This window comes from Copadichromis virginalis, linkage group LG3, assembly GCF_057382275.1.
Source record: "Copadichromis virginalis isolate Kocher_CV1m ecotype Utaka linkage group LG3, C_Virginalis_male_GT1.1, whole genome shotgun sequence".
Taxonomy (NCBI): domain Eukaryota; kingdom Metazoa; phylum Chordata; class Actinopteri; order Cichliformes; family Cichlidae; genus Copadichromis; species Copadichromis virginalis.
In genome coordinates this window covers 58,838,536-58,862,673 of record NC_140620.1, presented here as the reverse complement: position 1 = coordinate 58,862,673, position 24,138 = coordinate 58,838,536, and the positions used below count along the sequence as shown (strand labels likewise).

At 59.4% G+C, this 24,138-nt stretch overlaps 5 non-coding genes and 4 pseudogenes across 5 annotated transcripts; all 9 read right to left on the bottom strand.

The window, feature by feature from the left end:
* Nucleotides 1–1,270: 1,270 nt before the first annotated feature.
* Nucleotides 1,271–1,389, bottom strand: LOC146716066 (5S ribosomal RNA; annotated as a pseudogene).
* A 699-nt stretch (nt 1,390–2,088) lies between these two features.
* LOC146716065 (5S ribosomal RNA) lies at nt 2,089–2,207 on the bottom strand. Its single transcript, XR_014919658.1, has one exon. It is a non-coding gene; the product is annotated as a 5S ribosomal RNA (ribosomal RNA).
* A 1,256-nt stretch (nt 2,208–3,463) lies between these two features.
* LOC146716064 (5S ribosomal RNA) lies at nt 3,464–3,582 on the bottom strand (annotated as a pseudogene).
* Nucleotides 3,583–7,611: 4,029 nt separating this feature from the next.
* Nucleotides 7,612–7,730, bottom strand: LOC146716063 (5S ribosomal RNA). Its single transcript, XR_014919657.1, has one exon. It is a non-coding gene; the product is annotated as a 5S ribosomal RNA (ribosomal RNA).
* Nucleotides 7,731–11,521: 3,791 nt separating this feature from the next.
* On the bottom strand, nt 11,522–11,640 carry LOC146716062 (5S ribosomal RNA; annotated as a pseudogene).
* Nucleotides 11,641–13,132: 1,492 nt separating this feature from the next.
* Nucleotides 13,133–13,251, bottom strand: LOC146716061 (5S ribosomal RNA). Its single transcript, XR_014919534.1, has one exon. It is a non-coding gene; the product is annotated as a 5S ribosomal RNA (ribosomal RNA).
* Nucleotides 13,252–14,505: 1,254 nt separating this feature from the next.
* On the bottom strand, nt 14,506–14,624 carry LOC146716060 (5S ribosomal RNA; annotated as a pseudogene).
* A 2,369-nt stretch (nt 14,625–16,993) lies between these two features.
* LOC146716059 (5S ribosomal RNA) lies at nt 16,994–17,112 on the bottom strand. Its single transcript, XR_014919655.1, has one exon. It is a non-coding gene; the product is annotated as a 5S ribosomal RNA (ribosomal RNA).
* Nucleotides 17,113–21,182: 4,070 nt separating this feature from the next.
* LOC146716058 (5S ribosomal RNA) lies at nt 21,183–21,301 on the bottom strand. Its single transcript, XR_014919654.1, has one exon. It is a non-coding gene; the product is annotated as a 5S ribosomal RNA (ribosomal RNA).
* Nucleotides 21,302–24,138: the final 2,837 nt, after the last annotated feature.

Here is a 24,138-nt window from a genome sequence, read left to right as displayed (position 1 = left end):
ACAGGCCCTGGTGTGGTGTAAGTGGCCTGAGCAAGAGCCACAGGCCCTGGTGTGGTGTAAGTGGCCTCAGCCAGCAGCCACAGGCCCTGGTGTGGTGTAAGTGGCCTGAGCAAGTGCCACAGGCCCTGTTGTGGTGTAAGTGGCCTCAATAGCAAATAAGGCCCTGGTGTGGTGTAAGTGGCCTGAGCAAGAACCACAGGGCCTGGTTTGGTGAAGATGGCCTCGGCCAGAAGCGCAGGGCCTGGTGTGATGTGAGTGGCCTGAGCAAGAGCCACAGGCCCTGGTGTGGTGTAAGTGGCCTCAGCCAGCAGCCACAGGCCCTGGTGTGGTGTAAGTGGCCTCAGCCAGAAGCCACAGGCACTGGTGTGGTGTAAGTGGCCTCAGCCAGCAGCAAAAGGGCCCTGGTGTGGTGTAGGTGGCCTCAGCCAGCAGCCACAGGCCCTGGTGTGGTGTAAGTGGCCTCAATAGCAACTAAGGCCCTGGTATGGTGTAAGTGGCTTCAGCCAGCAGCCACAGGCCCTGGTGTGGTGTAAGTGGCCTCAGCCAGCAGCCACAGGCCCTGGTGTGGTGTAGGTGGCCTCAGCCAGCAGCCACAGGCCCTGTTGTGGTGTAAGTGGCCTCAGCCAGCAGCCACAGGCCCTGGTGTGGTGTAAGTGGCCTCAGCCAGTGTCACAGGCCCTGGTGTGGTGTAAGTGGCCTGAGCAAGAGCCACAGACCCTGGTGTGGTATAATTGGCCTCAGCCAGCAGCCACAGGCCCTGGTGTGGTGTAAGTCGCCTCAGACAGAAGCCACAGGCACTGGTGTGGTGTAAGTGGCCTCAGCCAGCAGCAAAAGGGCCCTGGTGTGGTATAAGTCGCCTCAGCCAGCAGCCACAGGCCCTGGTGTGGTGTAGGTGGCCTCAGCCAGCAGCCACAGGCCCTGGTGTGGTGTAAGTGGCCTGAGCAAGAGCCACATACCCTGGTGTGGTGTAATTGGCCTCAATAGCAACTAATGCCCTGGTGTGGTGTAAGTGGCCTCAGCCAGCAGCCACAGGCCCTGGTGTGGTGTAAGTGGCCTCAGCCAGAGCCACAGGCCCTGATGTGGTGTAAGTGGCCCCAGCCGGTCACTCAGGCCCTGGTGTGGTGTAGGTGGCATCAGCTAGCAGCACAAGACATTGGAAAACAGCCAAAAGCAATGTCGTTAATGTGCCCTCATTAATGGGCAGCTGCTTTTGGTCTTTTAATACACCCCTTCTCTGGATCAAAAGCGGTTCAATGACATTAAAATGAAAGGCTTACAGCACCAGGTATTCCCAGGCAGTCTCCCATCCAAGTACTAACCAAGCCCAGCCCTGCTCAGCTTTCGAGATCAGACGAGGTCGGGCGTGCTCAGGGTGGTATGGCCGTAAGCTGCTGGGCCCAGCACAATGTCTCAATTTATGGATTCAGGTGATTAGGTGGCAAGTACCTGAAGTTACGAAGACAATCCTATAACCCTACCTTCATGTTTGCATAATACCCTAACCCAAAGGCTCAGTTTAGCATTTATCCAACAGCACAGGCCCTGGATTGTTGAAGATGGCCTCAGGAACCAGCACAGGGCCTGGTGTGTTGTACATGGCCACAGCTAGCAGCACAGGGCCTGGTTTGGTGAAGATTGCCTCGGCCAGAAGCGCAGGGCCTGGTGTGATGTGAGTGGCCTGAGCAAGAGCCACAGGCCCTGGTGTGGTGTAATTGGCCTCAATAGCAACTAAGGCCCTGGTGTGGTGTAAGTGGCCTGAGCAAGAGCCACATACCCTGGTGTGGTGTAATTGGCCTCAATAGCAACTAAGGCCCTGGTGTGGTGTAGGTGGCCTCAGCCAGCAGCCACAGGCCCTGGTGTGGTGTAAGTGGCCTCAGCCAGAGCAACAGGCCCTGATGTGGTGTAAGTGGCCCCAGCCGGTCACTCAGGCCCTGGTGTGGTGTAGGTGGCATCAGCTAGCAGCACAAGACATTGGAAAACAGCCAAAAGCAATGTCGTTAATGTGCCCTCATTAATGGGGAGCTGCTTCTGGTCTTTTAATACACCCCTTCTCTGGATCAAAAGCGGTTCAATGACATGAAAACGAAAGGCTTACAGCACCAGGTATTCCCAGGCAGTCTCCCATCCAAGTACTAACCAAGCCCAGCCCTGCTTAGCTTCCGAGATCAGACGAGGTCGGGCGTGCTCAGGGTGGTATGGCCGTAAGCTGCTGGCCCCAGCACAATGTCTCAATTTATGGATTCAAGTGATTAGGTGGCAAGTACCTGAAGTTACGAAGACAATCCTATAACCATACCTGCATGTTTGCATAATACCCTAACCAAAAGGCTCAGTTTGGCATTTATCCAACAGCACAGGCCCTGGATTGTTGAAGATGGCCTCAAGAACCAGCACAGGACCTGGTGTGTTTTACATGGCCACAGCAAGCAGCACAGGGCCTGGTTTGGTGAAGATGGCCTCAGCAAGCAGCCACAGGCCCTGGTTTGGTGTAAGTGGCCTCAGCTAGCAGCCACAGGCCCTGGTGTGGTGTGAGTGGCCTCAGCCAGCAGCCACAGGCCCTGGTGTGGTCTAAGTGGCCTCAGCCAGTGCCACAGGCCCTGGTGTGGTGTAAGTGGCCTAAGCCAGAGCCACAGGCCCTGGTGTGGTGTAAGTGGCCTCAATAGCAAATAAGGCCCTGGTGTGGTGTAAGTGGCCTGAGCAAGAACCACAGGGCCTGGTTTGGTGAAGATGGCCTCGGCCAGAAGCGCAGGGCCTGGTGTGATGTGAGTGGCCTGAGCAAGAGCCACAGGCCCTGGTGTGGTGTAAGTGGCCTCATTCAGCAGCCACAGGCCCTGGTGTGGTGTAAGTGGCCTCAGCCAGGAGCCACATGCACTGGTGTGGTGTAAGTGGCCTCAGCCAGCAGCAAAAGGGCCCTGGTGTGGTGTAGGTGGCCTCAGCCAGCAGCCACAGGCCCTGGTGTGGTGTAAGTGGCATCAATAGCAACTAAGGCCCTGGTGTGGTGTAAGTGGCTTCAGCCAGCAGCCACAGGCCCTGGTGTGGTGTAAGTGGTCTCAGCCAGCAGCCACAGGCCCTGGTGTGGTGTAGGTGGCCTCAGCCAGCAGCCACAGGCCCTGGTGTGGTGTAAGTGGCCTCAATAGCAACTAAGGCCCTGGTGTGGTGTAAGTGGCTTCAGCCAGCAGCCACAGGCTCTGGTGTGGTGTAACTGGCCTCAGCCAGCAGCCACAGGCCCTGGTGTGGTGTAAGTGGCCTCAGCCAGAGCCACAGGCCCTGATGTGGTGTAAGTGGCCCCAGCCGGTCACTCAGGCCCTGGTGTGGTGTAGGTGGCATCAGCTAGCAGCACAAGACATTGGAAAACAGCCAAAAGCAGTGTCGTTAATGTGCCCTCATTAATGGGCAGCTGCTTTTGGTCTTTTAATACACCCCTTCTCTGGATCAAAAGCGGTTCAATGATATGAAAATGAAAGGCTTACAGCACCAGGTATTCCCAGGCAGTCTCCCATCCAAGTACTAACCAAGCCCAGCCCTGCTTAGCTTCTGAGATCAGACGAGGTCGGGCGTGCTCACGGTGGTATGGCCGTAAGCTGCTGGCTCCAGCACAATGTCTCAATTTATGGATTCAAGTGATTAGGTGGCAAGTACCTGAAGTTACGAAGACAATGCTATAACCATACCTGCATGTTTGCATAATACCCTAACCCAAAGGCTCAGTTTGGCATTTATCCAACAGCACAGGCCCTGGATTGTTGAAGATGGCCTCAGGAACCAGCACAGGGCCTGGTGTGTTGTACATGGCCACAGCAAGGAGCACAGGGCCTGGTTTGGTGAAGATGGCCTCGGCCAGAAGCGCAGGGCCTGGTGTGATGTGAGTGGCCTGAGCAAGAGCCACAGGCCTTGGTGTGGTGTAAGTGGCCTCAGCCAGCAGCCACAGGCCCTGGTGTGGTGTAAGTCGCCTCAGCCAGAAGCCACAGGCACTGGTGTGGTCTAAGTGGCCTCAGCCAGCAGCCACAGGCCCTGGTGTGGTGTAGGTGGCCTCAGCCAGCAGCCACAGGCCCTGGTGTGGTGTAGGTGGCCTCAGCCAGCAGCCACAGGCCCTGGTGTGGTGTAAGTGGCCTCAGCCAGCAGCCACAGGCCCTGGTGTGGTGTAAGTGGCCTGAGCAAGAGCCACAGGCCCTGGTGTGGTGTAAGTGGCCTCAGCCAGCAGCCACAGGCCCTGGTGTGGTGTAAGTGGCCTGAGCAAGTGCCACAGGCCCTGGTGTGGTGTAAGTGGCCTGAGCAAGTGCCACAGGCCCTGGTGTGGTGTAAGTGGCCTCAATAGCAAATAAGGCCCTGGTGTGGTGTAAGTGGCCTGAGCAAGAACCACAGGGCCTGGTTTGGTGAAGATGGCCTCAGCCAGAAGCGCAGGGCCTGGTGTGATGTGAGTGGCCTGAGCAAGAGCCACAGGCCCTGGTGTTTTGTAAGTGGCCTCAGCCAGCAGCCACAGGCCCTGGTGTGGTGTAAGTGGCCTCAGCCAGAAGCCACAGGCACTGGTGTGGTGTAAGTGGCCTCAGCCAGCAGCAAAAGGGCCCTGGTGTGGTGTAGGTGGCCTCAGCCAGCAGCCAAAGGCCCTGGTGTGGTGTAAGTGGCCTCAATAGCAACTAAGGCCCTGGTGTGGTGTAAGTGGCTTCAGCCAGCAGCCACAGGCCCTGGTGTGGTGTAAGTGGCCTCAGCCAGCAGCCACAGGCCCTGGTGTGGTGTAGGTGGCCTCAGCCAGCAGCCACAGGCCCTGGTGTGGTGTAAGTGGCCTCAATAGCAACTAAGGCCCTGGTGTGGCGTAAGTGGCTTCAGCCAGCAGCCACAGGCTCTGGTGTGGTGTAACTGGCCTTAGCCAGCAGCCACAGGCCCTGATGTGGTGTAAGTGGCCCCAGCCGGTCACTCAGGCCCTGGTGTGGTGTAGGTGGCATCAGCCAGCAGCCACAGGCCCTGGTGTGGTGTAAGTCGCCTCAGCCAGAAGCCACAGGCACTGGTGTGGTGTAAGTGGCCTCAGCCAGCAGCAAAAGGGCCCTGGTGTGGTGTAAGTCGCCTCAGCCAGCAGCCACAGGCCCTGGTGTGGTGTAGGTGGCCTCAGCCAGCAGCCACAGGCCCTGGTGTGGTGTAAGTGGCCTCAGCCAGCAGCCACAGGCCCTGGTGTGGTGTAAGTGGCCTCAGCCAGCAGCCACAGGCCCTGGTGTGGTGTAAGTGGCCTCAGCCAGTGCCACAGGCCCTGGTGTGGTGTAAGTGGCCTGAGCAAGAGCCACAGACCCTGGTGTGGTATAATTGGCCTCAGCCAGCAGCCACAGGCCCTGGTGTGGTGTAAGTCGCCTCAGACAGAAGCCACAGGCACTGGTGTGGTGTAAGTGGCCTCAGCCAGCAGCAAAAGGGCCCTGGTGTGGTATAAGTCGCCTCAGCCAGCAGCCACAGGCCCTGGTGTGGTGTAGGTGGCCTCAGCCACCAGCCACAGGCCCTGGTGTGGTGTAAGTAGCCTCAGCCAGCAGCCACAGGCCCTGGTGTGGTGTAAGTGGCCTCAGCCAGCAGCCACAGGCCCTGGTGTGGTGTAAGTGGCCTCAGCCAGCAGCCACAGGCCCTGGTGTGGTGTAAGTCGCCTCAGCCAGAAGCCACAGGCACTGGTGTGGTCTAAGTGGCCTCAGCCAGCAGCCACAGGCCCTGGTGTGGTGTAGGTGGCCTCAGCCAGCAGCCACAGGCCCTGGTGTGGTGTAGGTGGCCTCAGCCAGCAGCCACAGGCCCTGGTGTGGTGTAAGTGGCCTCAGCCAGCAGCCACAGGCCCTGGTGTGGTGTAAGTGGCCTGAGCAAGAGCCACAGGCCCTGGTGTGGTGTAAGTGGCCTCAGCCAGCAGCCACAGGCCCTGGTGTGGTGTAAGTGGCCTGAGCAAGTGCCACAGGCCCTGGTGTGGTGTAAGTGGCCTGAGCAAGTGCCACAGGCCCTGGTGTGGTGTAAGTGGCCTCAATAGCAAATAAGGCCCTGGTGTGGTGTAAGTGGCCTGAGCAAGAACCACAGGGCCTGGTTTGGTGAAGATGGCCTCGGCCAGAAGCGCAGGGCCTGGTGTGATGTGAGTGGCCTGAGCAAGAGCCACAGGCCCTGGTGTTTTGTAAGTGGCCTCAGCCAGCAGCCACAGGCCCTGGTGTGGTGTAAGTGGCCTCAGCCAGAAGCCACAGGCACTGGTGTGGTGTAAGTGGCCTCAGCCAGCAGCAAAAGGGCCCTGGTGTGGTGTAGGTGGCCTCAGCCAGCAGCCACAGGCCCTGGTGTGGTGTAAGTGGCCTCAATAGCAACTAAGGCCCTGGTGTGGTGTAAGTGGCTTCAGCCAGCAGCCACAGGCCCTGGTGTGGTGTAAGTGGCCTCAGCCAGCAGCCACAGGCCCTGGTGTGGTGTAGGTGGCCTCAGCCAGCAGCCACAGGCCCTGGTGTGGTGTAAGTGGCCTCAATAGCAACTAAGGCCCTGGTGTGGTGTAAGTGGCTTCAGCCAGCAGCCACAGGCTCTGGTGTGGTGTAACTGGCCTCAGCCAGCAGCCACAGGCCCTGATGTGGTGTAAGTGGCCCCAGCCGGTCACTCAGGCCCTGGTGTGGTGTAGGTGGCATCAGCCAGCAGCCACAGGCCCTGGTGTGGTGTAAGTCGCCTCAGCCAGAAGCCACAGGCACTGGTGTGGTGTAAGTGGCCTCAGCCAGCAGCAAAAGGGCCCTGGTGTGGTGTAAGTCGCCTCAGCCAGCAGCCACAGGCCCTGGTGTGGTGTAGGTGGCCTCAGCCAGCAGCCACAGGCCCTGGTGTGGTGTAAGTGGCCTCAGCCAGCAGCCACAGGCCCTGGTGTGGTGTAAGTGGCCTCAGCCAGCAGCCACAGGCCCTGGTGTGATGTAAGTGGCCTCAGCCAGTGCCACAGGCCCTGGTGTGGTGTAAGTGGCCTGAGCAAGAGCCACAGACCCTGGTGTGGTATAATTGGCCTCAGCCAGCAGCCACAGGCCCTGGTGTGGTGTAAGTGGCCTCAGCCAGTGCCACAGGCCCTGGTGTGGTGTAAGTGGCCTGAGCAAGAGCCACAGGCCCTGGTGTGGTGTAAGTGGCCTGAGCAAGAGCCACAGACCCTGGTGTGGTGTAATTGGCCTCAATAGCAACTAATGCCCTGGTGTGGTGTAGGTGGCCTCAGCCAGCAGCCACAGGCCCTGGTGTGGTGTAAGTGGCCTGAGCAAGAGCCACAGGCCCTGGTGTGGTGTAAGTGGCCTGAGCAAGAGCCACAGACCCTGGTGTGGTGTAATTGGCCTCAATAGCAACTAATGCCCTGGTGTGGTGTAGGTGGCCTCAGCCAGCAGCCACAGGCCCTGGTGTGGTGAAAGTGGCCTCAGCCAGAGCCACAGGCCCTGGTGTGGTGAAAGTGGCCTCAGCCAGAGCCACAGGCCCTGATGTGGTGTAAGTGGCCCCAGCCGGTCACTCAGGCCCTTGTGTGGTGTAGGTTGCATCAGCTAGCAGCACAAGACATTGGAAAAGAGCCAAAAGCAGTGTCGTTAATGTGCCCTCATTAATGGGCAGCTGCTTTTGGTCTTTTAATACACCCCTTCTCTGGATCAAAAGCGGTTCAATGACATGAAAATCAAAGGCTTACAGCACCAGGTATTCCCAGGCAGTCTCCCATCCAAGTACTAACCAAGCCCAGCCCTGCTTAGCTTCCGAGATCAGACGAGGTCGGGCGTGCTCAGGGTGGTATGGCCGTAAGCTGTTGGCTCCAGCACAATGTCTCAATTTATGGATTCAAGTGATTAGGTGGCAAGTACCTGAAGTTACGAAGACAATGCTATAACCATACCTGCATGTTTGCATAATACCCTAACCCAAAGGCTCAGTTTGGCATTTATCCAACAGCACAGGCCCTGGATTGTTGAAGATGGCCTCAGGAACCAGCACAGGGCCTGGTGTGTTGTACATGGCCACAGCAAGGAGCACAGGGCCTGGTTTGGTGAAGATGGCCTCGGCCAGAAGCGCAGGGCCTGGTGTGATGTGAGTGGCCTGAGCAAGAGCCACAGGCCTTGGTGTGGTGTAAGTGGCCTCAGCCAGCAGCCACAGGCCCTGGTGTGGTGTAAGTCGCCTCAGCCAGAAGCCACAGGCACTGGTGTGGTGTAAGTGGCCTCAGCCAGCAGCCACAGGCCCTGGTGTGGTGTAGGTGGCCTCAGCCAGCAGCCACAGGCCCTTGTGTGGTGTAATTGGCCTCAATAGCAACTAAGGCCCTGGTGTGGTGTAGGTGGCCTAAGCCATCAGCCACAGGCCCTGGTGTGGTGTAAGTGGCCTCAGCCAGTGCCACAGGCCCTGGTGTGGTGTAAGTGGCCTGAGCAAGAGCCACAGACCCTGGTGTGGTGTAATTGGCCTCAATAGCAACTAAGGCCCTGGTGTGGTGTAGGTGGCCTCAGCCAGCAGCCACAGGCCCTGGTGTGGTGTAAGTGGCCTCAATAGCAACTAAGGCCCTGGTGTGGTGTAAGTGGCTTCAGCCAGCAGCCACAGGCTCTGGTGTGGTGTAACTGGCCTCAGCCAGCAGCCACAGGCCCTGATGTGGTGTAAGTGGCCCCAGCCGGTCACTCAGGCCCTGGTGTGGTGTAGGTGGCATCAGCCAGCAGCCACAGGCCCTGGTGTGGTGTAAGTCGCCTCAGCCAGAAGCCACAGGCACTGGTGTGGTGTAAGTGGCCTCAGCCAGCAGCAAAAGGGCCCTGGTGTGGTGTAAGTCGCCTCAGCCAGCAGCCACAGGCCCTGGTGTGGTGTAGGTGGCCTCAGCCAGCAGCCACAGGCCCTGGTGTGGTGTAAGTGGCCTCAGCCAGAAGCCACAGGCACTGGTGTGGTGTAAGTGGCCTCAGCCAGCAGCAAAAGGGCCCTGGTGTGGTGTAGGTGGCCTCAGCCAGCAGCCACAGGCCCTGGTGTGGTGTAAGTGGCCTCAATAGCAACTAAGGCCCTGGTGTGGTGTAAGTGGCTTCAGCCAGCAGCCACAGGCCCTGGTGTGGTGTAAGTGGCCTCAGCCAGCAGCCACAGGCCCTGGTGTGGTGTAGGTGGCCTCAGCCAGCAGCCACAGGCCCTGGTGTGGTGTAAGTGGCCTCAATAGCAACTAAGGCCCTGGTGTGGTGTAAGTGGCTTCAGCCAGCAGCCACAGGCTCTGGTGTGGTGTAACTGGCCTCAGCCAGCAGCCACAGGCCCTGATGTGGTGTAAGTGGCCCCAGCCGGTCACTCAGGCCCTGGTGTGGTGTAGGTGGCATCAGCCAGCAGCCACAGGCCCTGGTGTGGTGTAAGTCGCCTCACCAGAAGCCACAGGCACTGGTGTGGTGTAAGTGGCCTCAGCCAGCAGCAAAAGGGCCCTGGTGTGGTGTAAGTCGCCTCAGCCAGCAGCCACAGGCCCTGGTGTGGTGTAGGTGGCCTCAGCCAGCAGCCACAGGCCCTGGTGTGGTGTAGGTGGCCTCAGCCAGCAGCCACAGGCCCTGGTGTGGTGTAAGTGGCCTCAGCCAGCAGCCACAGGCCCTGGTGTGGTGTAAGTGGCCTGAGCAAGAGCCACAGGCCCTGGTGTGGTGTAAGTGGCCTCAGCCAGCAGCCACAGGCCCTGGTGTGGTGTAAGTGGCCTGAGCAAGTGCCACAGGCCCTGGTGTGGTGTAAGTGGCCTGAGCAAGTGCCACAGGCCCTGGTGTGGTGTAAGTGGCCTCAATAGCAAATAAGGCCCTGGTGTGGTGTAAGTGGCCTGAGCAAGAACCACAGGGCCTGGTTTGGTGAAGATGGCCTCGGCCAGAAGCGCAGGGCCTGGTGTGATGTGAGTGGCCTGAGCAAGAGCCACAGGCCCTGGTGTGGTGTAAGTGGCCTCAGCCAGCAGCCACAGGCCCTGGTGTGGTGTAAGTGGCCTCAGCCAGAAGCCACAGGCACTGGTGTGGTGTAAGTGGCCTCAGCCAGCAGCAAAAGGGCCCTGGTGTGGTGTAGGTGGCCTCAGCCAGCAGCCACAGGCCCTGGTGTGGTGTAAGTGGCCTCAATAGCAACTAAGGCCCTGGTGTGGTGTAAGTGGCTTCAGCCAGCAGCCACAGGCCCTGGTGTGGTGTAAGTGGCCTCAGCCAGCAGCCACAGGCCCTGGTGTGGTGTAGGTGGCCTCAGCCAGCAGCCACAGGCCCTGGTGTGGTGTAAGTGGCCTCAATAGCAACTAAGGCCCTGGTGTGGTGTAAGTGGCTTCAGCCAGCAGCCACAGGCTCTGGTGTGGTGTAACTGGCCTCAGCCAGCAGCCACAGGCCCTGATGTGGTGTAAGTGGCCCCAGCCGGTCACTCAGGCCCTGGTGTGGTGTAGGTGGCATCAGCCAGCAGCCACAGGCCCTGGTGTGGTGTAAGTCGCCTCAGCCAGAAGCCACAGGCACTGGTGTGGTGTAAGTGGCCTCAGCCAGCAGCAAAAGGGCCCTGGTGTGGTGCAAGTCGCCTCAGCCAGCAGCCACAGGCCCTGGTGTGGTGTAGGTGGCCTCAGCCAGCAGCCACAGGCCCTGGTGTGGTGTAAGTGGCCTCAGCCAGCAGCCACAGGCCCTGGTGTGGTGTAAGTGGCCTCAGCCAGCAGCCACAGGCCCTGGTGTGGTGTAAGTGGCCTCAGCCAGTGCCACAGGCCCTGGTATGGTGTAAGTGGCCTGAGCAAGAGCCACAGACCCTGGTGTGGTATAATTGGCCTCAGCCAGCAGCCACAGGCCCTGGTGTGGTGTAAGTCGCCTCAGACAGAAGCCACAGGCACTGGTGTGGTGTAAGTGGCCTCAGCCAGCAGCAAAAGGGCCCTGGTGTGGTATAAGTCGCCTCAGCCAGCAGCCACAGGCCCTGGTGTGGTGTAGGTGGCCTCAGCCACCAGCCACAGGCCCTGGTGTGGTGTAAGTAGCCTCAGCCAGCAGCCACAGGCCCTGGTGTGGTGTAAGTGGCCTCAGCCAGCAGCCACAGGCCCTGGTGTGGTGTAAGTGGCCTCAGCCAGTGCCACAGGCCCTGGTGTGGTGTAAGTGGCCTGAGCAAGAGCCACAGGCCCTGGTGTGGTGTAAGTGGCCTGAGCAAGAGCCACAGACCCTGGTGTGGTGTAATTGGCCTCAATAGCAACTAATGCCCTGGTGTGGTGTAGGTGGCCTCAGCCAGCAGCCACAGGCCCTGGTGTGGTGTAAGTGGCCTGAGCAAGAGCCACAGGCCCTGGTGTGGTGTAAGTGGCCTGAGCAAGAGCCACAGACCCTGGTGTGGTGTAATTGGCCTCAATAGCAACTAATGCCCTGGTGTGGTGTAGGTGGCCTCAGCCAGCAGCCACAGGCCCTGGTGTGGTGAAAGTGGCCTCAGCCAGAGCCACAGGCCCTGATGTGGTGTAAGTGGCCCCAGCCGGTCACTCAGGCCCTTGTGTGGTGTAGGTTGCATCAGCTAGCAGCACAAGACATTGGAAAAGAGCCAAAAGCAGTGTCGTTAATGTGCCCTCATTAATGGGTAGCTGCTTTTGGTCTTTTAATACACCCCTTCTCTGGATCAAAAGCGGTTCAATGACATGAAAATCAAAGGGTTACAGCACCAGGTATTCCCAGGCAGTCTCCCATCCAAGTACTAACCAAGCCCAGCCATGCTTAGCTTCCGAGATCAGACGAGGTCGGGCGTGCTCAGGGTGGTATGGCCGTAAGCTGCTGGCTCCAGCACAATGTCTCAATTTATGGATTCAAGTGATTAGGTGGCAAGTACCTGAAGTTACGAAGACAATGCTATAACCATACCTGCATGTTTGCATAATACCCTAACCCAAAGGCTCAGTTTGGCATTTATCCAACAGCACAGGCCCTGGATTGTTGAAGATGGCCTCAGGAACCAGCACAGGGCCTGGTGTGTTGTACATGGCCACAGCAAGGAGCACAGGGCCTGGTTTGGTGAAGATGGCCTCGGCCAGAAGCGCAGGGCCTGGTGTGATGTGAGTGGCCTGAGCAAGAGCCACAGGCCTTGGTGTGGTGTAAGTGGCCTCAGCCAGCAGCCACAGGCCCTGGTGTGGTGTAAGTCGCCTCAGCCAGAAGCCACAGGCACTGGTGTGGTGTAAGTGGCCTCAGCCAGCAGCCACAGGCCCTGGTGTGGTGTAGGTGGCCTCAGCCAGCAGCCACAGGCCCTGGTGTGGTGTAGGTGGCCTCAGCCAGCAGCCACAGGCCCTGGTGTGGTGTAAGTGGCCTCAGCCAGCAGCCACAGGCCCTGGTGTGGTGTAAGTGGCCTGAGCAAGAGCCACAGGCCCTGGTGTGGTGTAAGTGGCCTGAGCAAGAGCCACAGACCCTGGTGTGGTGTAATTGGCCTCAATAGCAACTAATGCCCTGGTGTGGTGTAGGTGGCCTCAGCCAGCAGCCACAGGCCCTGGTGTGGTGTAAGTGGCCTCAGCCAGTGCCACAGGCCCTGGTGTGGTGTACGTCGCCTCAGCCAGAAGCCACAGGCACTGGTGTGGTGTAAGTGGCCTCAGCCAGCAGCAAAAGGGCCCTGGTGTGGTGTAAGTGGCCTCAGCCAGCAGCCACAGGCCCTGGTGTGGTGTAGGTGGCCTCAGCCAGCAGCCACAGGCCCTTGTGTGGTGTAATTGGCCTCAATAGCAACTAAGGCCCTGGTGTGGTGTAGGTGGCCTAAGCCAGCAGCCAAAGGCCCTGGTGTGGTGTAAGTGGCCTCAGCCAGTGCCACAGGCCCTGGTGTGGTGTAAGTGGCCTGAGCAAGAGCCACAGACCCTGGTGTGGTGTAATTGGCCTCAATAGCAACTAAGGCCCTGGTGTGGTGTAGGTGGCCTCAGCCAGCAGCCACAGGCCCTGGTGTGGTGTAAGTGGCCTCAATAGCAACTAAGGCCCTGGTGTGGTGTAAGTGGCTTCAGCCAGCAGCCACAGGCTCTGGTGTGGTGTAACTGGCCTCAGCCAGCAGCCACAGGCCCTGGTGTGGTGTAAGTGGCCTCAGCCAGAGCCACAGGCCCTGATGTGGTGTAAGTGGCCCCAGCCGGTCACTCAGGCCCTGGTGTGGTGTAGGTGGCATCAGCTAGCAGCACAAGACATTGGAAAACAGCCAAAAGCAGTGTCGTTAATGTGCCCTCATTAATGGGCAGCTGCTTTTGGTCTTTTAATACACCCCTTCTCTGGATCAAAAGCAGTTCAATGACATGAAAATCAAAGGCTTACAGCACCAGGTATTCCCAGGCAGTCTCCCATCCAAGTACTAACCAAGCCCAGCCCTGCTTAGCTTCCGAGATCAGACGAGGTCGGGTGTGCTCAGGGTGGTATGGCCGTAAGCTGCTGGGCCCAGCACAATGTCTCAATTTATGGATTCAAGTGATTAGGTGGCAAGTACCTGAAGTTACGAAGACAATCCTATAACCATACCTGCATGTTTGCATAATACCCTAACCCAAAGGCTCAGTTTGGCATTTATCCAACAGCACAGGCCCTGGATTGTTGAAGATGGCCTCAGGAAACAGCACAGGGCCTGGTGTGTTGTACATGGCCACAGCAAGCAGCACAGGGCCTGGTTTGGTGAAGATGGCCTCAGCCAGAAGCACAGGGCCTGGTGTGATATGAGTGGCCTGAGCAAGAGCCACAGGCCCTGGTGTGGTGTAAGTGGCCAGAGCAAGAGCCACAGGCCCTGGTGTGGTGTAAGTGGCCTGAGCAAGAGCCACAGGCCCTGGTGTGGTGTAGGTGGCCTCAGCCAGCAGCCACAGGCCCTGGTGTGGTGTAGGTGGCCTCAGCCAGCAGCCACAAGCCCTTGTGTGGTGTAAGTGGCCTCAGCCAGCAGCCACAGGCCCTGGTGTGGTGTAAGTGGCCTCAGCCAGTGCCACAGGCCCTGGTGTGGTGTAAGTGGCCTGAGCAAGAGCCACAGACCATGGTGTGGTGTAATTGGCCTCAATAGCAACTAACGCCCTGGTGTGGTGTAGGTGGCCTAAGCCAGCAGCCACAGGCCCTGGTGTGGTGTAAGTGGCCTCAGCCAGCAGCCACAGGCCCTGGTGTGGTGTAAGTCGCCTCAGCCAGAAGCCACAGGCACTGGTGTGGTGTAAGTGGCCTCAGCCAGCAGCAAAAGGGCCCTGGTGTGGTGTAAGTCGCCTCAGCCAGCAGCCACAGGCCCTGGTGTGGTGTAAGTGGCCTCAGCCAGCAGCCACCGGCCCTGGTTTGGTCTAAGTTGCCTCAGCCAGAAGCACAGGGCCTGGTGTGATATGAGTGGCCTGAGAAAGAGCCACAGGCCCTGGTGTGGTGTAAGTGGCCTGAGCAAGAGCCACAGGCCCTGGTGTGGTGTAAGTGGCCTGAGCAAGAGCCACAGGCCCTGGTGTGGTGTAATTGGCCTCAATAGCAACTAAGGCCCTGGTTTGGTGTATGTGGCCTCAGCCAGCAAATAAGGCCGTGGTGTGGTGTAGGTGGCATCAGCTAGCAGCACAAGACATTGGAAAACAGCCAAAAGCAATGTCGTTAATGTGCCCTCATTAATGGGCAGCTGCTTTTGGTCTTTTAATACACCCCTTCTCTGGATCAAAAGCGGTTCAATGACATGAAAATCAAAGGCTTACAGCACCAGGTATTCCCAGGCAGTCTCCCATCCAAGTAATAACCAAGCCCAGCCCTGCTTAGCTTCCGAGATCAGACGAGGTCGGGCGTGCTCAGGGTGGTATGGCCGTAAGCTGCTGGCCCCAGCACAATGTCTAAATTTATGGATTCAAGTGATTAGGTGGCAAGTACCTGAAGTTACGAAGACAATCCTATAACCATACCTGCATGTTTGCATAATACCCTAACCCAAAGGCTCAGTTTGGCATTTATCCAACAGCACAGGCCCTGGATTGTTGAAGATGGCCTCAAGAACCAGCACAGGACCTGGTGTGTTTTACATGGCCACAGCAAGCAGCACAGGGCCTGGTTTGGTGAAGATGGCCTCAGCAAGCAGCCACAGGCCCTGGTTTGGTGTAAGTGGCCTCAGCCAGCAGCCACAGGCCCTGGTGTGGTGTAAGTGGCCTCAGCCAGCAGCCACAGGCCCTGGTGTGGTCTAAGTGGCCTCAGCCAGTGCCACAGGCCCTGGTGTGGTGTAAGTGGCCTGAGTAAGAGCCACAGGCCCTGGTGTGGTGTAAGTGGCCTCAGCCAGCAGCCACAGGCCCTGGTGTGGTGTAAGTGGCCTCAGCCAGCAGCCACAGGCCCTGGTGTGGTGTAAGTCGCCTCAGCCAGAAGCCACAGGCACTGGTGTGGTGTAAGTGGCCTCAGCCAGCAGCAAAAGGGCCCTGGTGTGGTGTAAGTGGCCTCAGCCAGCAGCCACAGGCCCTGGTGTGGTGTAGGTGGCCTCAGCCAGCAGCCACAGGCCCTGGTGTGGTGTAAGTGGCCTCAGCCAGCAGCCACAGGCCCTGGTGTGGTGTAAGTGGCCTCAGCCAGCAGCCACAGGCCCTGGTGTGGTGTAAGTGGCCTCAGCCAGTGCCACAGGCCCTGGTGTGGTGTAAGTGGCCTGAGCAAGAGCCACAGACCCTGGTGTGGTGTAATTGGCCTCAGCCAGCAGCCACAGGCCCTGGTGTGGTGTAAGTCGCCTCAGACAGAAGCCACAGGCACTGGTGTGGTGTAAGTGGCCTCAGCCAGCAGCAAAAGGGCCCTGGTGTGGTATAAGTCGCCTCAGCCAGCGCCACAGGCCCTGGTGTGGTGTAGGTGGCCTCAGCCAGTGCCACAGGCCCTGGTGTGGTGTAAGTGGCCTCAGCCAGCAGCCACAGGCCCTGGTGTGGTGTAAGTGGCCTGAGCAAGTGCCACAGGCCCTGGTGTGGTGTAAGTGGCCTGAGCAAGAGCCACAGGCCCTGGTGTGGTGTAAGTGGCCTCAGCCAGCAGCCACAGGCCCTGGTGTGGTGTAAGTGGCCTGAGCAAGTGCCACAGGCCCTGTTGTGGTGTAAGTGGCCTCAATAGCAAATAAGGCCCTGGTGTGGTGTAAGTGGCCTGAGCAAGAACCACAGGGCCTGGTTTGGTGAAGATGGCCTCGGCCAGAAGCGCAGGGCCTGGTGTGATGTGAGTGGCCTGAGCAAGAGCCACAGGCCCTGGTGTGGTGTAAGTGGCCTCAGCCAGCAGCCACAGGCCCTGGTGTGGTGTAAGTGGCCTCAGCCAGAAGCCACAGGCACTGGTGTGGTGTAAGTGGCCTCAGCCAGCAGCAAAAGGGCCCTGGTGTGGTGTAGGTGGCCTCAGCCAGCAGCCACAGGCCCTGGTGTGGTGTAAGTGGCCTCAATAGCAACTAAGGCCCTGGTATGGTGTAAGTGGCTTCAGCCAGCAGCCACAGGCCCTGGTGTGGTGTAAGTGGCCTCAGCCAGCAGCCACAGGCCCTGGTGTGGTGTAGGTGGCCTCAGCCAGCAGCCACAGGCCCTGTTGTGGTGTAAGTGGCCTCAGCCAGCAGCCACAGGCCCTGGTGTGGTGTAAGTGGCCTCAGCCAGTGTCACAGGCCCTGGTGTGGTGTAAGTGGCCTGAGCAAGAGCCACAGACCCTGGTGTGGTATAATTGGCCTCAGCCAGCAGCCACAGGCCCTGGTGTGGTGTAAGTCGCCTCAGACAGAAGCCACAGGCACTGGTGTGGTGTAAGTGGCCTCAGCCAGCAGCAAAAGGGCCCTGGTGTGGTATAAGTCGCCTCAGCCAGCAGCCACAGGCCCTGGTGTGGTGTAGGTGGCCTCAGCCAGCAGCCACAGGCCCTGGTGTGGTGTAAGTGGCCTGAGCAAGAGCCACATACCCTGGTGTGGTGTAATTGGCCTCAATAGCAACTAATGCCCTGGTGTGGTGTAAGTGGCCTCAGCCAGCAGCCACAGGCCCTGGTGTGGTGTAAGTGGCCTCAGCCAGAGCCACAGGCCCTGATGTGGTGTAAGTGGCCCCAGCCGGTCACTCAGGCCCTGGTGTGGTGTAGGTGGCATCAGCTAGCAGCACAAGACATTGGAAAACAGCCAAAAGCAATGTCGTTAATGTGCCCTCATTAATGGGCAGCTGCTTTTGGTCTTTTAATACACCCCTTCTCTGGATCAAAAGCGGTTCAATGACATGAAAATCAAAGGCTTACAGCACCAGGTATTCCCAGGCAGTCTCCCATCCAAGTACTAACCAAGCCCAGCCCTGCTTAGCTTCCGAGATCAGACGAGGTCGGGCGTGCTCAGGGTGGTATGGCCGTAAGCTGCTGGCCCCAGCACAATGTCTAAATTTATGGATTCAAGTGATTAGGTGGCAAGTACCTGAAGTTACGAAGACAATCCTATAACCATACCTGCATGTTTGCATAATACCCTAACCCAAAGGCTCAGTTTGGCATTTATCCAACAGCACAGGCCCTGGATTGTTGAAGATGGCCTCAAGAACCAGCACAGGACCTGGTGTGTTTTACATGGCCACAGCAAGCAGCACAGGGCCTGGTTTGGTGAAGATGGCCTCAGCAAGCAGCCACAGGCCCTGGTTTGGTGTAAGTGGCCTCAGCCAGCAGCCACAGGCCCTGGTGTGGTGTAAGTGGCCTCAGCCAGCAGCCACAGGCCCTGGTGTGGTCTAAGTGGCCTCAGCCAGTGCCACAGGCCCTGGTGTGGTGTAAGTGGCCTGAGTAAGAGCCACAGGCCCTGGTGTGGTGTAAGTGGCCTCAGCCAGCAGCCACAGGCCCTGGTGTGGTGTAAGTGGCCTCAGCCAGCAGCCACAGGCCCTGGTGTGGTGTAAGTCGCCTCAGCCAGAAGCCACAGGCACTGGTGTGGTGTAAGTGGCCTCAGCCAGCAGCAAAAGGGCCCTGGTGTGGTGTAAGTGGCCTCAGCCAGCAGCCACAGGCCCTGGTGTGGTGTAGGTGGCCTCAGCCAGCAGCCACAGGCCCTGGTGTGGTGTAAGTGGCCTCAGCCAGCAGCCACAGGCCCTGGTGTGGTGTAAGTGGCCTCAGCCAGCAACCACAGGCCCTGGTGTGGTGTAAGTGGCCTCAGCCAGTGCCACAGGCCCTGGTGTGGTGTAAGTGGCCTGAGCAAGAGCCACAGACCCTGGTGTGGTGTAATTGGCCTCAGCCAGCAGCCACAGGCCCTGGTGTGGTGTAAGTCGCCTCAGACAGAAGCCACAGGCACTGGTGTGGTGTAAGTGGCCTCAGCCAGCAGCAAAAGGGCCCTGGTGTGGTATAAGTCGCCTCAGCCAGCGCCACAGGCCCTGGTGTGGTGTAGGTGGCCTCAGCCAGTGCCACAGGCCCTGGTGTGGTGTAAGTGGCCTCAGCCAGCAGCCACAGGCCCTGGTGTGGTGTAAGTGGCCTGAGCAAGTGCCACAGGCCCTGGTGTGGTGTAAGTGGCCTGAGCAAGAGCCACAGGCCCTGGTGTGGTGTAAGTGGCCTCAGCCAGCAGCCACAGGCCCTGGTGTGGTGTAAGTGGCCTGAGCAAGTGCCACAGGCCCTGTTGTGGTGTAAGTGGCCTCAATAGCAAATAAGGCCCTGGTGTGGTGTAAGTGGCCTGAGCAAGAACCACAGGGCCTGGTTTGGTGAAGATGGCCTCGGCCAGAAGCGCAGGGCCTGGTGTGATGTGAGTGGCCTGAGCAAGAGCCACAGGCCCTGGTGTGGTGTAAGTGGCCTCAGCCAGCAGCCACAGGCCCTGGTGTGGTGTAAGTGGCCTCAGCCAGAAGCCACAGGCACTGGTGTGGTGTAAGTGGCCTCAGCCAGCAGCAAAAGGGCCCTGGTGTGGTGTAGGTGGCCTCAGCCAGCAGCCACAGGCCCTGGTGTGGTGTAAGTGGCCTCAATAGCAACTAAGGCCCTGGTATGGTGTAAGTGGCTTCAGCCAGCAGCCACAGGCCCTGGTGTGGTGTAAGTGGCCTCAGCCAGCAGCCACAGGCCCTGGTGTGGTGTAGGTGGCCTCAGCCAGCAGCCACAGGCCCTGTTGTGGTGTAAGTGGCCTCAGCCAGCAGCCACAGGCCCTGGTGTGGTGTAAGTGGCCTCAGCCAGTGTCACAGGCCCTGGTGTGGTGTAAGTGGCCTGAGCAAGAGCCACAGACCCTGGTGTGGTATAATTGGCCTCAGCCAGCAGCCACAGGCCCTGGTGTGGTGTAAGTCGCCTCAGACAGAAGCCACAGGCACTGGTGTGGTGTAAGTGGCCTCAGCCAGCAGCAAAAGGGCCCTGGTGTGGTATAAGTCGCCTCAGCCAGCAGCCACAGGCCCTGGTGTGGTGTAGGTGGCCTCAGCCAGCAGCCACAGGCCCTGGTGTGGTGTAAGTGGCCTCAGCCAGCAGCAAAAGGGCCCTGGTGTGGTATAAGTCGCCTCAGCCAGAAGCCACAGGCACTGGTGTGGTCTAAGTGGCCTCAGCCAGCAGCCACAGGCCCTGGTGTGGTGTAGGTGGCCTCAGCCAGCAGCCACAGGCCCTGGTGTGGTGTAGGTGGCCTCAGCCAGCAGCCACAGGCCCTGGTGTGGTGTAAGTGGCCTCAGCCAGCAGCCACAGGCCCTGGTGTGGTGTAAGTGGCCTGAGCAAGAGCCACAGGCCCTGGTGTGGTGTAAGTGGCCTCAGCCAGCAGCCACAGGCCCTGGTGTGGTGTAAGTGGCCTGAGCAAGTGCCACAGGCCCTGGTGTGGTGTAAGTGGCCTGAGCAAGTGCCACAGGCCCTGGTGTGGTGTAAGTGGCCTCAATAGCAAATAAGGCCCTGGTGTGGTGTAAGTGGCCTGAGCAAGAACCACAGGGCCTGGTTTGGTGAAGATGGCCTCGGCCAGAAGCGCAGGGCCTGGTGTGATGTGAGTGGCCTGAGCAAGAGCCACAGGCCCTGGTGTTTTGTAAGTGGCCTCAGCCAGCAGCCACAGGCCCTGGTGTGGTGTAAGTGGCCTCAGCCAGAAGCCACAGGCACTGGTGTGGTGTAAGTGGCCTCAGCCAGCAGCAAAAGGGCCCTGGTGTGGTGTAGGTGGCCTCAGCCAGCAGCCACAGGCCCTGGTGTGGTGTAAGTGGCCTCAATAGCAACTAAGGCCCTGGTGTGGTGTAAGTGGCTTCAGCCAGCAGCCACAGGCCCTGGTGTGGTGTAAGTGGCCTCAGCCAGCAGCCACAGGCCCTGGTGTGGTGTAGGTGGCCTCAGCCAGCAGCCACAGGCCCTGGTGTGGTGTAAGTGGCCTCAATAGCAACTAAGGCCCTGGTGTGGTGTAAGTGGCTTCAGCCAGCAGCCACAGGCTCTGGTGTGGTGTAACTGGCCTCAGCCAGCAGCCACAGGCCCTGATGTGGTGTAAGTGGCCCCAGCCGGTCACTCAGGCCCTGGTGTGGTGTAGGTGGCATCAGCCAGCAGCCACAGGCCCTGGTGTGGTGTAAGTCGCCTCAGCCAGAAGCCACAGGCACTGGTGTGGTGTAAGTGGCCTCAGCCAGCAGCAAAAGGGCCCTGGTGTGGTGTAAGTCGCCTCAGCCAGCAGCCACAGGCCCTGGTGTGGTGTAGGTGGCCTCAGCCAGCAGCCACAGGCCCTGGTGTGGTGTAAGTGGCCTCAGCCAGCAGCCACAGGCCCTGGTGTGGTGTAAGTGGCCTCAGCCAGCAGCCACAGGCCCTGGTGTGATGTAAGTGGCCTCAGCCAGTGCCACAGGCCCTGGTGTGGTGTAAGTGGCCTGAGCAAGAGCCACAGACCCTGGTGTGGTATAATTGGCCTCAGCCAGCAGCCACAGGCCCTGGTGTGGTGTAAGTGGCCTCAGCCAGTGCCACAGGCCCTGGTGTGGTGTAAGTGGCCTGAGCAAGAGCCACAGGCCCTGGTGTGGTGTAAGTGGCCTGAGCAAGAGCCACAGACCCTGGTGTGGTGTAATTGGCCTCAATAGCAACTAATGCCCTGGTGTGGTGTAGGTGGCCTCAGCCAGCAGCCACAGGCCCTGGTGTGGTGTAAGTGGCCTGAGCAAGAGCCACAGGCCCTGGTGTGGTGTAAGTGGCCTGAGCAAGAGCCACAGACCCTGGTGTGGTGTAATTGGCCTCAATAGCAACTAATGCCCTGGTGTGGTGTAGGTGGCCTCAGCCAGCAGCCACAGGCCCTGGTGTGGTGAAAGTGGCCTCAGCCAGAGCCACAGGCCCTGGTGTGGTGAAAGTGGCCTCAGCCAGAGCCACAGGCCCTGATGTGGTGTAAGTGGCCCCAGCCGGTCACTCAGGCCCTTGTGTGGTGTAGGTTGCATCAGCTAGCAGCACAAGACATTGGAAAAGAGCCAAAAGCAGTGTCGTTAATGTGCCCTCATTAATGGGCAGCTGCTTTTGGTCTTTTAATACACCCCTTCTCTGGATCAAAAGCGGTTCAATGACATGAAAATCAAAGGCTTACAGCACCAGGTATTCCCAGGCAGTCTCCCATCCAAGTACTAACCAAGCCCAGCCCTGCTTAGCTTCCGAGATCAGACGAGGTCGGGCGTGCTCAGGGTGGTATGGCCGTAAGCTGTTGGCTCCAGCACAATGTCTCAATTTATGGATTCAAGTGATTAGGTGGCAAGTACCTGAAGTTACGAAGACAATGCTATAACCATACCTGCATGTTTGCATAATACCCTAACCCAAAGGCTCAGTTTGGCATTTATCCAACAGCACAGGCCCTGGATTGTTGAAGATGGCCTCAGGAACCAGCACAGGGCCTGGTGTGTTGTACATGGCCACAGCAAGGAGCACAGGGCCTGGTTTGGTGAAGATGGCCTCGGCCAGAAGCGCAGGGCCTGGTGTGATGTGAGTGGCCTGAGCAAGAGCCACAGGCCTTGGTGTGGTGTAAGTGGCCTCAGCCAGCAGCCACAGGCCCTGGTGTGGTGTAAGTCGCCTCAGCCAGAAGCCACAGGCACTGGTGTGGTGTAAGTGGCCTCAGCCAGCAGCCACAGGCCCTGGTGTGGTGTAGGTGGCCTCAGCCAGCAGCCACAGGCCCTTGTGTGGTGTAATTGGCCTCAATAGCAACTAAGGCCCTGGTGTGGTGTAGGTGGCCTAAGCCATCAGCCACAGGCCCTGGTGTGGTGTAAGTGGCCTCAGCCAGTGCCACAGGCCCTGGTGTGGTGTAAGTGGCCTGAGCAAGAGCCACAGACCCTGGTGTGGTGTAATTGGCCTCAATAGCAACTAAGGCCCTGGTGTGGTGTAGGTGGCCTCAGCCAGCAGCCACAGGCCCTGGTGTGGTGTAAGTGGCCTCAATAGCAACTAAGGCCCTGGTGTGGTGTAAGTGGCTTCAGCCAGCAGCCACAGGCTCTGGTGTGGTGTAACTGGCCTCAGCCAGCAGCCACAGGCCCTGATGTGGTGTAAGTGGCCCCAGCCGGTCACTCAGGCCCTGGTGTGGTGTAGGTGGCATCAGCCAGCAGCCACAGGCCCTGGTGTGGTGTAAGTCGCCTCAGCCAGAAGCCACAGGCACTGGTGTGGTGTAAGTGGCCTCAGCCAGCAGCAAAAGGGCCCTGGTGTGGTGTAAGTCGCCTCAGCCAGCAGCCACAGGCCCTGGTGTGGTGTAGGTGGCCTCAGCCAGCAGCCACAGGCCCTGGTGTGGTGTAAGTGGCCTCAGCCAGAAGCCACAGGCACTGGTGTGGTGTAAGTGGCCTCAGCCAGCAGCAAAAGGGCCCTGGTGTGGTGTAGGTGGCCTCAGCCAGCAGCCACAGGCCCTGGTGTGGTGTAAGTGGCCTCAATAGCAACTAAGGCCCTGGTGTGGTGTAAGTGGCTTCAGCCAGCAGCCACAGGCCCTGGTGTGGTGTAAGTGGCCTCAGCCAGCAGCCACAGGCCCTGGTGTGGTGTAGGTGGCCTCAGCCAGCAGCCACAGGCCCTGGTGTGGTGTAAGTGGCCTCAATAGCAACTAAGGCCCTGGTGTGGTGTAAGTGGCTTCAGCCAGCAGCCACAGGCTCTGGTGTGGTGTAACTGGCCTCAGCCAGCAGCCACAGGCCCTGATGTGGTGTAAGTGGCCCCAGCCGGTCACTCAGGCCCTGGTGTGGTGTAGGTGGCATCAGCCAGCAGCCACAGGCCCTGGTGTGGTGTAAGTCGCCTCACCAGAAGCCACAGGCACTGGTGTGGTGTAAGTGGCCTCAGCCAGCAGCAAAAGGGCCCTGGTGTGGTGTAAGTCGCCTCAGCCAGCAGCCACAGGCCCTGGTGTGGTGTAGGTGGCCTCAGCCAGCAGCCACAGGCCCTGGTGTGGTGTAGGTGGCCTCAGCCAGCAGCCACAGGCCCTGGTGTGGTGTAAGTGGCCTCAGCCAGCAGCCACAGGCCCTGGTGTGGTGTAAGTGGCCTGAGCAAGAGCCACAGGCCCTGGTGTGGTGTAAGTGGCCTCAGCCAGCAGCCACAGGCCCTGGTGTGGTGTAAGTGGCCTGAGCAAGTGCCACAGGCCCTGGTGTGGTGTAAGTGGCCTGAGCAAGTGCCACAGGCCCTGGTGTGGTGTAAGTGGCCTCAATAGCAAATAAGGCCCTGGTGTGGTGTAAGTGGCCTGAGCAAGAACCACAGGGCCTGGTTTGGTGAAGATGGCCTCGGCCAGAAGCGCAGGGCCTGGTGTGATGTGAGTGGCCTGAGCAAGAGCCACAGGCCCTGGTGTGGTGTAAGTGGCCTCAGCCAGCAGCCACAGGCCCTGGTGTGGTGTAAGTGGCCTCAGCCAGAAGCCACAGGCACTGGTGTGGTGTAAGTGGCCTCAGCCAGCAGCAAAAGGGCCCTGGTGTGGTGTAGGTGGCCTCAGCCAGCAGCCACAGGCCCTGGTGTGGTGTAAGTGGCCTCAATAGCAACTAAGGCCCTGGTGTGGTGTAAGTGGCTTCAGCCAGCAGCCACAGGCCCTGGTGTGGTGTAAGTGGCCTCAGCCAGCAGCCACAGGCCCTGGTGTGGTGTAGGTGGCCTCAGCCAGCAGCCACAGGCCCTGGTGTGGTGTAAGTGGCCTCAATAGCAACTAAGGCCCTGGTGTGGTGTAAGTGGCTTCAGCCAGCAGCCACAGGCTCTGGTGTGGTGTAACTGGCCTCAGCCAGCAGCCACAGGCCCTGATGTGGTGTAAGTGGCCCCAGCCGGTCACTCAGGCCCTGGTGTGGTGTAGGTGGCATCAGCCAGCAGCCACAGGCCCTGGTGTGGTGTAAGTCGCCTCAGCCAGAAGCCACAGGCACTGGTGTGGTGTAAGTGGCCTCAGCCAGCAGAAAAAGGGCCCTGGTGTGGTGTAAGTCGCCTCAGCCAGCAGCCACAGGCCCTGGTGTGGTGTAGGTGGCCTCAGCCAGCAGCCACAGGCCCTGGTGTGGTGTAAGTGGCCTCAGCCAGCAGCCACAGGCCCTGGTGTGGTGTAAGTGGCCTCAGCCAGCAG